Below are 13,025 nucleotides of genomic sequence, written 5' to 3'. Positions count from 1 at the left end.
AAATCAGGGTTAGAAGTAGAATAATAGCATTGTCATTTTATGTGCCTGGTGAAAAAAGATCTCTTCAAGGAGGTAAATTGTAAGCAAATTTCATAATGAATTAGAGGAAACAAGCAGTATGGATATTTCCAGGCAGGGGGAACTGTTAGTGCAAAGGCCCTGAGGAAGGAGCATATTTGGTATGCTAGAAGAACAGTAAGAAATCTAGTATAGCTAAAGTGGGATAAATAAGCAGAGTGAAAAACATGATCCAAAAGACCTTTTATGTAGTCTTATTTCCAGATTCCTCCACTCATTCCCTGGCATTGCTACTGTAGGATAGTCAGCTTTCTATTCTAAGCTTCTAAACCTGATGTGTTTCTTCCATGTCTGATTCCATCCAGTTCAACAAAGCATTCCTTTGGTTGACTTTCAAACACAACTGAATGTTTGTAAGCATGTGAATATTGAATATTCATGTACTAATTTATTTGTTCACAGACACAGTATACAATGGAATGTTACTCAGCCATTAAAAAGAATGAAATAATGCCATTTGCTGCAAAATGGATGAACCCGGAGAGTGTCACACAGATTGAAGTAAGTTAGACAGAGAAGGAGAAATACCGTATGACATCCCTTTTTTGTGGACTCTAAAAAGAAATGATACAAATGAACTTACTTACAAACAGCAACAGACTCATAGAGAACAAACTTATGGTTGCCAGAGAGAAGGGATAGTTAGAGAGTTTGGGAAGGTTATGTACACACTGCTATATTCAAAATGGATAACCAACAAAAACCTATTGTACAATACATGGAACTCTGCTCAATGTTATTTGCCAGCCTAGATGGGAAGATGGTGTTGGAGAGAATGGATGCATGTGTATGTATGGCCGAATCCCTTTGCTGTTCACCTGAAACTACCACAACATTGTTAATTGGCTATGCTGCTGCTGCTGCTGCTGCTAAGTCGCTTCCAGTTGTGTCCGACTCTGTGCAACCCCATAGACAGCAGCCCACCAGGCTCCCCCTTCCCTGGGATTCTCCAGGCAAGAACACTGGAGTGGGCTGCCATTTCCTTCTCCAATGCATGAAAGTGAAAAGTGAAAGCGAAGTTGCCCAGTCGTGTCTGACTCCTAGCGACCCCATGGACTGCAGCCCACCAGGCTCCTCTGTCCATGGGATTTTCCAGGCAAGAGTACTGGAGTGGGTTGCCATTGCCACCCCAATACAAAATAAAAAGTTTAGCGTTTGGAAAAAAAAGGAGGGGAAAGACTACATAATAGGCAGACAGAACAAGAGGCAGGTCAAAGCAATGACTAAGAACCAGGTGTGAGGAAGATATGAGAGTATAGAAATATATAGATATTGGGGAGCAAGGCATTAGAAATCACACTCAAGTGGGAAGAAAAGATTCATATTTTCCAGCATAAGGAAGTTAATCAGAAACCAAGAGGTCAGGGGATTTTAGATGTAAGGAACACAGTCAGCAAATAGAGGAAATGAGAAGTAATGGATATTTTTGTATTATTGAAACTGAGGTAGGGACTTCCCTGGTGGTCCAGCGGTTAAGACTCCACACTTCCATTGGAAGCGGGGAGGGTTTGATCCCTGGTGGGGGAACTAAAATACCCCATGCTGCATGGTGAGATCAAAAGAAAAAAAAAAAAAAAAAAAGAAAGAAACTGAGGCGGTCTTTCTGGAGCCAAAAAATAAAAGACCATGGGCCCTGCAGTCAGACTTTGATCCCTACACTAACTCTGGGGACCTAGCTAAGAGAAGTCTCAGTTTCTTCTTGGACAATATGTATATTAAAATGGCTATCCAGTGCTCACTTTGGCAGCACATATATTAAAACTGAAACAATACAGAGAAGATTAGCATGGTCCCTGCACAAGGATGACGTGCAAATATGGAAGCATTCCATATTTTCACATGTACCATCTTAGAAAATGGTACCACTGAATGTAAATGATGCAACCACTATGGAGAATAATATGATGGTTCCTTACAAAACTAAAAATAGTTACCATATGATTCAGCAATGCCACTCTTGGGTATATATCTGGAGAAAAACAGAATTCAAAAGATACGTGAATCCCAATGTTCCCTGATGCACTATTTACAATAGCCAGGACATGGAAGCTACCTAAATGGCCATTGACAGAGGAGTGGATAAAGAAGGTGTGTACATATATATAATAGAGTATTACTCAACCATAAAAAGGAACAAAATAATGGCATTTGCAGCAACGTGGATGGAGTTAGAGATAGTCATACTGAGTGACGTAAGTCAGACAAAGACACCATGTGATATTCCTTATACGTGGAATCTTTAAAAATGGTACAAATGAGCTTATTTATAAAGCAGAAATAGAGTCACAGATATAGAAAACAAACTTATGGTTACCAGGGATGGGTGGTAAGTAAGGGGGTGGCATGAATTGGGAGATTGGGATTGACATATATACACTGCAACAGATAATTAATAAGGACTTACTGTATAGAACAGGAAGCTCTACTCAATACGCTATAATGACCTATATGGGAAATTTTTTTTTAAAAAGACTGAACATATGTGTGTATATCTATATATATATATAGATATATATGATTATATGTATGTATGTGTGTGTGTGTGTGACTGATCCACTTTGCTGTACACATGAAACTAATACAACATTATAAATCAACTTTGCTCTAGTAAAAATTTATCTAAGAATGGCTATTCAGGTAACAGCATAATGTTTGCCAAATGTGATTTGCCTGCCTTTATGTGTCTCCTGCAAGGTTCAGAGCTGTTTGTTAGGGATCATCTGCACGGTGGGCAAAAGCAAGCATGCCAGGGAACTGGTGAGATAAAGAAGTTAGCAGTCCTGGGGTTCATCAAGGCAAGGTATTGGCAGTTCTTTCCCAGTGGGGCAGCTACCCTTCAGGGACTTTCCTGTCTGAGGGAACCTGATATCAAACCTGCCAGCACAGAGTGGTTCCAGCCTAGGCCCCATTCCAGGAGCTGTTCTGAAAGAGACATAACTTTCTAACATACTATGATATATGTTTCTTTCTCCTCTCCATTCTGATGCCTCCAAAAAGCCCCAGACTGCCTACCATGTGCTGGCTCCTCATGACCAGGAAGCTTATTTTTATTCTTCCAAGTATTTAGCTCATTACTTTTGTCCATAAAAGTTTCTCATTAAATGTTGAATCATGAAATGTTACTCCTGTTGTATCAGCCCCTATTTTGTAAACTCCTGTGACCATAGCAGGTATAATAATCAAGAGCATTTGAAAATTGATACCTTTAGTTTCACTTCTGGTCAAATTGAACTAACAGGGACCAGGTTTTCTTACACTCCCAAAACAACTAAAAAATTGGAAAATTATATGAAACAGTGGCTTTCAAGATATCAGACATGAGACAGTGAAGAAGAATGGTTGCTAAGACATGGGAAATGAACAAACTGAACTTGTGGTTACCACAGCTTACTGCTTGAAGAGAGATTCCAGGCTGCAGGGCAGTCACCCTGAGTTGAGAAGAAGGAACATGAGATCCAGGTAGGCCCAACATCACTAGATTTCACAAGGCAGAGTAACAGATGGAAGAGACTGGACACAGAGAGAGTTCCAGAAATTTGGAGAGGGATCCCTTAAGTATTTCAGTGACTATTGATCATCACATGCCAGAGAAGAAAATACCCAGGGTTGAAGAAAGAATCCACTTAAAGGATTGGAGGAATCCTCAAAATTCACACAGGACAAAAAAACATCCCTTTTTTCACCAGGCAAAGTAGAAAACTTTGTATATGGTGTGGTAGGCTAAATAATGGCCCTCCAAAGATGTCCAGGCCCTAATCCCCAGAATCTGCAAATATGTTCGAGTACATGGCTAGAAGGACTTGTCAGATGTGATGACATTAAGGGTCTTGGGATGCAGAGATTATCCTGGATTATCCAGGTTGTTGTTGTTTAGTCACTAAGTCATGTCTGACTCTTTGAGATGCCGTGAACTGCAGCATACCAGGCTCCCCTGTCCTTCACGATCTCCTGGAGTTTGCTCAAACTCATGTCCACTGAGTCAGTGATACTATCTAACCATCTCACCCTCTGCTGTCCCCTTCTCCTCTTGACTCCAGTCTTTCCCAGCATCATCAGGGTCTTTTCCAATGAGTGGACCCAATGTAATCACACGAGTCCTTATAAGAAGGAGGCAGGAGGGTCAGAATCAGAAAAGGAGAGGTGACAATGGAAGCAAAGGTATGAGAGGAAGAGAGAGAGAGATATTGGAAGATGCTGTGCCATTGACTCAAAGGTGGAGAAAGGGGCCTCAAGCCAAGGAATCAGGCAGCCCAAAGAAGCTGGAAAATGCAAGAAAACAGATTCTTCCCTCAGAGCCTCCAGAAGGAAACATATCTGCTAACATTTGACTATAGGCCAATTTGTTTGACTTTGAACTTCTGAAATCCAGAACTTTAAGATAAAAAAACTTATATTCTTTCAGGTTACTAAGCTTGTGGGAATTTGTTATGGCAGAAATAGAGAAATACACACGTAAGTACTGAATAGAGTACTCAGAAGGGTCTTGCCCCATTAGTATGGCAAATTTACCTTTTGACTAAATGGTACTCTGGTCCTGTGCAACAAAGCTTAAAAGCAAGACTCAAAAGTATTAAACTGTTTCAGGATAATTTAAAAACATCCCAGAACAAAACTCAAGAATATTTATAGGAAAACAAAAATATCCAGTACTCAATGAGATAAAATTCACAATGTTTGTCATTCAATCAAAATTATCAGGCAAGCAATGAGGCAAGAAAACATGACTCTTGATGATGATAAAAATCAATCAAAACTGACCAAGAAAAAAACAGATGATGAAGTTCATAGACAAGGGCATAAGACAATTATGTAACTGCATTTCATATGCTCAAAAACCTTGAATAAAGATTGACCATCTTAAGTAGAAACATAGAAAACACTTAAAAGAAAAGACTAAAGTAGAAGTCCTAGAGATGAAAACTACATTTGAAGTGAAAAATACATGGGATGAGATGAATGTCAGATTATACATGGCAATAAAAAAGATTATTGAACCTACAGCCATAGCAATAGAAACTAGCCAAAATGAAGCACACAGAGAAAAAGAATACAAAGAAACTAAAAGTATCATTGAGCTATGGAATAACTTCAAACAATCTAATATAAGTATAATTAGAAACCCTGAGAAGAGGTAGGAAAAATATTTGAATATACAAAATTTTTCCAAATTGAGTATTATAGTCAGAGATAAAATAAGTTCAACAGACCCCAAACACAAGAGCCATGAAGAATATCACACAAAGAAATAACATATATCATACATTCATATAAGTACATATATATATATATATATATATATACACACACACACACATATATATCATAGTGAAATTACTTTAAACCAGTGATAAAGATATCTTAAAAGTTGCCAAAGGGAAAAAAAAAGTTGCCAAAGAAAAATGCACACTATGTAATGAGCAAAAAGATAAGGATAACAGTAAATTTCATGTCACAAACAATGCAAGTAAAAATAGAAATAATATCAGTTATAAACTCTTATAGAAAATTAAGGAGGAGGGGATGTTTCCTAACTTACTCTCTGAAGTCAGTAAATGAGATAAAGACATTACAAGAAAGGAAAGCCACAAACCAATATCTTTCTTGAACAAAATTGATAAAGTCTTAATGAAATTTTAGTCAATTGAATCCAACAATGTATAGGAAGGATATATCATGACCAAGCAAATTTTATGCAAGTATTCCATAGTTAGATTAATATTTAAAAACCAATGCACATAATTTGTCAAATTAACAGATTAGAGGAAAAAATATAATCATTGCAATAGATGCAGAAAAAGCTTTTGACAAATCCAAAAGCCATTCTGGATAAAACTCTCACAAACTAGGAATAATAGGGAATATCTTCAACCTGAAAAAAATTACCTATGAACAACCTACAGCTAACATCATATTATAGTGAAAGACTAAATGTTTACCTTTTTATTCAGAAACAATGTAAGAATGTCTGTTCTATATTCAGACATCTATTCAACATGTCTGCTTTTCTATTCAACATTGTACTGGAGACTCTATCAGTGCAACAAAGCAAGAACAATAAATAAGGGCTATCCAGATTAAAAATACAAACTCTGTTTGTAGGTAATATGATCAACCATATATTTGTTTGGCCACACCATGTAGCTTGCAAGATCTTAGTTCCCAACCAGGGACTGAACTTGGGCCCCCTGCAGTGGCAGCACAGAATTCTAACCACTGGACCACTAGGGAATTCCCTGATCAATCACATGGCATTTCCAAAAATAGTGTGAAAATTGGTAAGTGAGGTTGGCTAGGTTGTATGACAGATCAATATTTAAAATTTGATTGTATTTCCATGTTCTAGAAAACAACAATTGGAAATTAAATTTATCACAACAACAACTGAACACTGTACACAGTGACAACTTGCTGAGAGAAATTAAAGAATTCCTCAATATTCCCTGTTTTGACAAGCTCACCTTTTTTAGATTCCACATATAAATGATACCATACAGTATTTGTCTTTCTCTGTCTGATTTATTTCACTAACATAATGCCTTCAATGTTCTTAATATAACATTTTTTAAATTGAAGGTCAAAAAGAGCCAAATGACCAATAGAAAAATGCAAAAAAAAAAAAAAAAAGTCATGAACAGTCTCTTTCTCTCTTTCTCTAACATACGGAAATATTCAGACTCACTCACAACTAGAGAAATGCAAATTAAAACAACACTGAGATACCATTTCTCACCTATCAGACAGGCAAAACTTTAAAAGTAAGGCTACACATTTAGTTCACAAGATTATGGAAAAGCAGTCACTCTCATACATTGCTGGTGAGAATGCAAATTAGAATAAATTTTTCCAGGGAAAAATTTGACTATATCTGAAAAAACTACTTATGCACGTAATTTTTGACTCAGCAATTCCAATACTAGAAATCTATTCTGAAATTTTATACCTCTAACAATACAAAAATACATATACACAAGGTTATTACTTACACCATTGTTTGTAATATACTGGAAATAATCTAAATGCCCATACACAGAATGTTGAATAAACTATGGTATATTCACATAATGGAGTGCTATGCAGTTGTTTGAAAAACAAAAGGATGACCAAGATCTCTATGAACTGATTCAGAGTGAAAATATCGACATGCAAAAAAGTATCTATAGTTCTTGCAAGAAAGAGGATATAAGAAAATACATGCATATCTGTTCTTCTGTGGAAAAGAAATATAAGATGGCTAAACCATAAACTAGGGCTTCCCAGGTGGTGTCAGTGGTAAAGAACTCACCTGACAATGTGGGAGATTTAAGAGACATGGGTTGGGAAGATCCCCTGGAGAAGGGCATGGCAACGCACTCTAGTATTCTTGCCTGGAGAATTCCATGGACAGAGGAGCCTGGCAGGCTACAGTCCATGGGGTCTCAAAGAGTCGGATACTACTGAGCAACTTACACTTTCACTTTCAAACCATAAACTAAAGATGTTTCTGTCCTATAGGGAATGGTCAGCAAAAGAGAGGAAAGAAAGGTGAAATGTAGATGGGTTAGTAAGGATGAGGAAGAAGCTATGCTTCTCTGATTATAAATTTTTGTATAGCTTTGACCCTTAAAAATATAATAATGCTTCACCTATCTTCCCCAATAAATAGCTGAAATAAACCAAGATGTGAGGGCAATCCAAAATGGAACACAAATAATAATAAATGAGCTGACGTGTGTTACAAGTGAATAACATGACCACACTGAGGGAAATCAGGAAGAAAAGTCTTAATCTAAGTATCCTTGGAGAAAAGTATTTTGACTGGATACTATAAGGCTAAAGACAAAAAGAACTGCACACAGTAAGTCTGGTTCTCATAGGCATATAGGTTAGCAATTCTGAAATTATTTTGAAATCTAGAGTTGAACATATAGGTAAATATATTTTAGATGATGAGAGCCAGGTTTCTCACTCTCAGAATTCCAAATAAGGGAAGTGTTAGAATGAAACTTGTGGTGTATATTAGAACTGAAGGTATCAGAAAGAACTCATTGTTTTACATATATGTACATAATTAATTAGATAGTTATAGAAATAAACACAGATATGTGTGTATATATATGGGTTAGTACACACAGATATATTTCTTTGCTCTGTCTACTGAAAGAGCCTAGAAACAGTGATACCCCAGTAGCAATAAGCATTCCTAGTGTCCAGATCTTGGTTTCTAAAACACCATTCTTCAATAAAAGAAACTAGGACTCCTTGGAGAAGTAGTTGATTCCAGGACAGGGTACAGAAAATAGCAAGATGAGCTTGGACTATTTTGTGGTGCCAGAAAATAAGGAAACACTCAATAAAGGATAGGGGTATGTCAAAAGGACACAGGAGCCAACCTGAAGAAGGTCCCAGTGGCCAAAGATGGAGCAATTTGAGAAATGAAATGAATAGTGATAGTACTGAATTATAATCCACAGAATAAAATAAATACCCATGAGTCTGTGTTGAAAATAATATTTAAATACATGAATAAAGGAGTGAGAATGGAGAGCTCCCCCTTACTGAAGAATTCCAATTTTAAAATGCTGAAAGAATGAGAGAAATGCAAAAATCACCATGGGGCAAACACCACAGTGATCATTGTTGTGGGCAGGATCCACTAATGGATACTAAAATCAGTAAGTGAAAGTTTGAGGAGAAACAGGATACTAGCATACCCTAAAAATATCTCTCTCAAGAGATCACTTCCAAAGGAAAAAAAATAGTAATTTTCAGTAGAGAAATTTGGAAGGCACCACCCTTACCAAGTAACTAAGAGTCATAGTAATAAAACATATTGGCATCAGGTACCCTCCAATAGGACGCACTAAGAAGGACACAACATAACTTCTATATTGGTCTTGTCAAAAATTTATAACCTCAAGCTAATCTTGAGGAAACACCAGAAAAAACTCAAATTATGGGTTCTGCAAAATAACTGACTGGTACTTTTCAAAAGTTTCACAGTCACAAAAGACAAGGAAAGGCTAGGAATGGTCAGATTGGAGGAGATGAAGGAGACACAGTGACATGCAACATGGGATCCTAGAACAGAAAAAGTTCATTTGCGGGGAAAAACTGGTAAAATTCAAATGAGCTCTGTAGCTTAGTTAATCATATTGTACCAGTGTTAATTTCCTAGTCTGGATAATTGTACTGTGCTTATATAAGATATTAACATTAGAGGAAGTTGGGTGAAACATATACCTGAACTTTTTGTGCTATTTTTGCAACTATCCTGCAAATCTAAAATTATTTCAAAAGGGAAAGTTAAAAATAATCTTGTGTGTGTGTGTGTAGGCAGTAGAGAGAGAGAATGAGAAAGAGAGAGAAATGTCACGAGTCACCAGAGATGTATGCAGTAATCAAATATGACATAAATCCCACTAAAAACCAAAATGCTAAATAGCATAAAGATGAATGTCCACCTACTGGAGATATGAAAAAGACAATGTGGGGGCATCAAGCTTCCTTAAGTTACAGAAATACCATTGTATTTCTGCTATCTGATCCACTGAAAGATAAGCCTAAATGAGATTAATCTAGTTAAACATGACTAGCTTGCAAAGGTTTAGTGAAAGCAGACATGAGCAGGCATTACCTCAAAACCAGAACTAACTCAAAAAGACAGGTGATAACTCACCTTTACTGAGAAAGTAATGACCATTGTCCCAGAGTCTGAAGGTCCCCAGAATTTCAGAAACTCTTTTGTCTCTGATAACAGTGTGAGGTTACCCACCCATGGAGACAGGTACACAGAAGAAACAAAGGGTCTTAAATACTGAGTTCTTGTGCTATACTGTCTATTCTCTGTGTTGGTTACAATCTTACCAACTTCTTTTTGTTGATCTTGGACTAATGTCCTCATGTTTAAAAGCCACTTTGAAAGATGGATTATTTAAATCTTTGTTCTGCCTTTCATTTTTTTTCATTCTGAAAAAATTTTCTATCATTATCTTATTGCTACACTGGCTTTCACCTTTAATCCAGATGGAAAATGCATACTTAATGCAATACCCTGCAAATAATTTTAGCATCTGAACATTTTTGCCAAGAGCAGCCATTTTAAAGGTGGAGCTTGGTAATGTCACTTTTGCTGATTAATTGCCTCCATGTTAGATAGATGAGTGTTTTCATTTCAGGTTGGACAAGAAAAAGAATAATAATGGTAGTGAACCATGGGATTACAATTTTTTTGGATTAAAGAAAAAATGGCTCTGTGAGTAGTGATTATAAAAGTAGGGAGAGCCAAAGGACAGTTTTGTGTGTGTGTGTGTGTGTGTGTGTGTGTGTGTGTGTGTGTGTGTGGCAGAACGGTTATAGTGTGGAATGATCATGAAATGCTTTTATTGAAAGTCAATTAATGTCATATCTGCTAAGTCACATTTTGTCATAGTGTGGGTTCCCTACAATCTGAGGAAAGCTTCTATACCAATGTATTATTCAGGAGGATACAATTCCAAGGAAGCAAGGAGGAAGAAAGGAAAGTGTGGAAGGAATGTTAGAGAGCATATATAGGTGATAAGCTGGCCACAGCCTCTCAAGAAAATCTAGCTAGCTCTGAGTTATGTGGGAAGTTTTCAGAGAAGCTCCTTCTATGTCCTTTCTCATTCATCAAAGGATATCTCCACAAGAGCAGAAGCTGGTATTGTGGGAGTAGTTTGGCAAATATAGGACTAGAATAACTGACCTCTTCCAGAAGGAGATCAGACATACCACTGGTTAATCATAGGCTTACTAGATCATCTAGTGGTGCAAAAGGAAAAAATGTAGGGAATGTTATTATTATTGGCAAACCCACTGCTGTTACTCATCTACACCAGGTTCTCCAACATCAATACAGCTGTTTTAATCTCCATCAGTCACTCTTCTGTTTATAACCATTGGTATAGAGCTCAGGCATGGGAAAGAAGGGTATTATATATTAGCCCCTTCAATCTACAATAACTAGAATTATACTTTGCTGTGTGCTGCGTGTGTGTGGTAAGTCGTTTCAGTCATGTCCAACTCTTTGTAACCCCATGGACTGTAGCCTGCCAGGCTCCTCTGTCCATGGGATTCTCCAGGCAAGAATACTGGAGTGGGTTGCCATGCTCTCCTCCAGGGAATCTTCCCAACCTAGGGATTGAATCTGTGTCACTTAGGTCTCCTGCATTGGCAGGTAGGTTCTTTACCACTAGCGCTACCTGGAGGGCCCTTGTACTTTGTTATTTGATATTATATATAGGAGTCAGGGTGTTGGGAGAGGAAAGAGAGGGAGAATGTGCCTGTGGTTCACACGTTTGGACATAGCCAGTGGTTGAAAATTCTCACATTTTCATTCTTGGAAGAAAGTTTTGATTTAGGAAACAAAGTTCATCACAGTCAAGTCCAATGGCCGTAGTGAATGACTTTGGCGTGGGTAACAGGATTGCTTCTTCTTAGGAGAGTGAAAAATAGTCTGAGACAATGAGAGGAAAATGCAGAATGAGATGGGATTAAAAGGAATTGGGTGGCTCTTGTGAATATTTCATATACTAGTCCAGACAGTGATTTCAACAGTATAATTCTAAAAATGTTTGAATCAATGGCCGCATCTTTGGAATAAGTATTTATTTGGTCTTTTAAGATGGTTATTTTGAAACACAACAATCATTCAGATATTCACATTATCTCTGGTATTTGTAAGGTCACCATATAATGTATTGCACCCAAAAGGGGGCACTTTTTAGAGTGAAAGGATGCTATTAATAATTATGTTGGAACACAGGCACAAATCAGGACTGTACCCGGCAAACTGGGACATACGGCACCCTAGACATACCATTGTCTTTCCTGTTAGTCACCCTTTTAAATACCATCGATGTCTCCTTTTGAAAAATTTTCTTTGTGAGGTCTTATAGGAGAAACATTTATTGAAATCTCTTATTAAGATGATATAATATTTAGAGAGTGGGGAGGAACTTTATTCTTTTTATACCAGTGAAGGAGACCAAAATATGCTATCCCAAAATATGCCACTTTGGCATAAGAATTATTCTGAGCTAAAGGCAATTTCCAGCAGACCTAGGAAAAGCTTTTTACCTCCCCTTAACTGCCTAAAAATAAGGTATAAATTTCCCCTTTTGTAAAGACTTTACATTTATATAGGAAATTTCCTTATTTCTTTTTGTAAAAATGTCTGTACCAGGCAAAGAACTACTCCTAGAGCCACCTTTTATCACCTATGTGAAAGACTCTTATCTGCAAGATAACCCTTATTTATCACACATTTCCTCCCTCCTCTTCCTATAATTTACCCCCCCCACCTACCCATAAGACCCAAATCCCTTTTCCTTTGTTTAGCCTAAGATGGCATATAAACCTGAATCATCTGGCTGCCTCCTTGAGGCACATTTTTCTTTGTAACTCCCTCATACATCATTAAAACTTTTTTTTTCTCTCTTGTAAATTTGTCTTTTATCAATTTTGTTTGTAGGCTCCAGACACTGAACCTAGAAGAGAGGAAGCAAAAAGTTTTTTCCTCCCCTACACCAGCTGTGTTGTGAACAAAAAATGCCAGAACAAACGTCAGAAGAGAAAAATTTTGTCAATTGACTGGAATTTAATTACTAGATGTTTTGACTGTATCATTCCAAGTGGCTAGAAGGGGTGACATTTCTTCCCCAGGTAGCATCCATTCCCTGGTTTTATTGGATCTAGGTAAATTGTATTAGTGTTACCCCAAAACTGGGTTCACCTCTCAGTGAGTATTGAGTCAATAGCTGCAACAAAGCCAAAGATCAGAAGAAGATAGGATTTATTATTACTTGCAGGAAGTAAGAAGACACTGAGCATCTTTCCCAAAGCAGTGTCTCCCCAACACTAAGACTAGGGAAGTTTTAAGTTAGGGGTATGAAACCAAGTAGGACCTTGTGGGGCTCCTGGGCATGGAAGTCTTTTCTGTGTCCCCCATT

General features: G+C 37.3%; 1 non-coding gene across 1 annotated transcript; it reads left to right on the top strand.

Annotated features, from left to right (window-relative positions):
* The first annotated feature begins 1,809 nt into the window (after positions 1-1,809).
* LOC133053244 (U6 spliceosomal RNA) lies at positions 1,810-1,915 on the top strand. The gene has a single exon (XR_009692177.1). It is a non-coding gene; the product is annotated as a U6 spliceosomal RNA (small nuclear RNA).
* The last annotated feature ends 11,110 nt before the right edge of the window (positions 1,916-13,025 follow it).

The sequence above is a fragment of the Dama dama genome, chromosome X (genome assembly GCF_033118175.1).
Source record: "Dama dama isolate Ldn47 chromosome X, ASM3311817v1, whole genome shotgun sequence".
NCBI classification, from domain to species: domain Eukaryota; kingdom Metazoa; phylum Chordata; class Mammalia; order Artiodactyla; family Cervidae; genus Dama; species Dama dama.
This window is presented reverse-complemented; position numbering and strand designations above follow the sequence as displayed.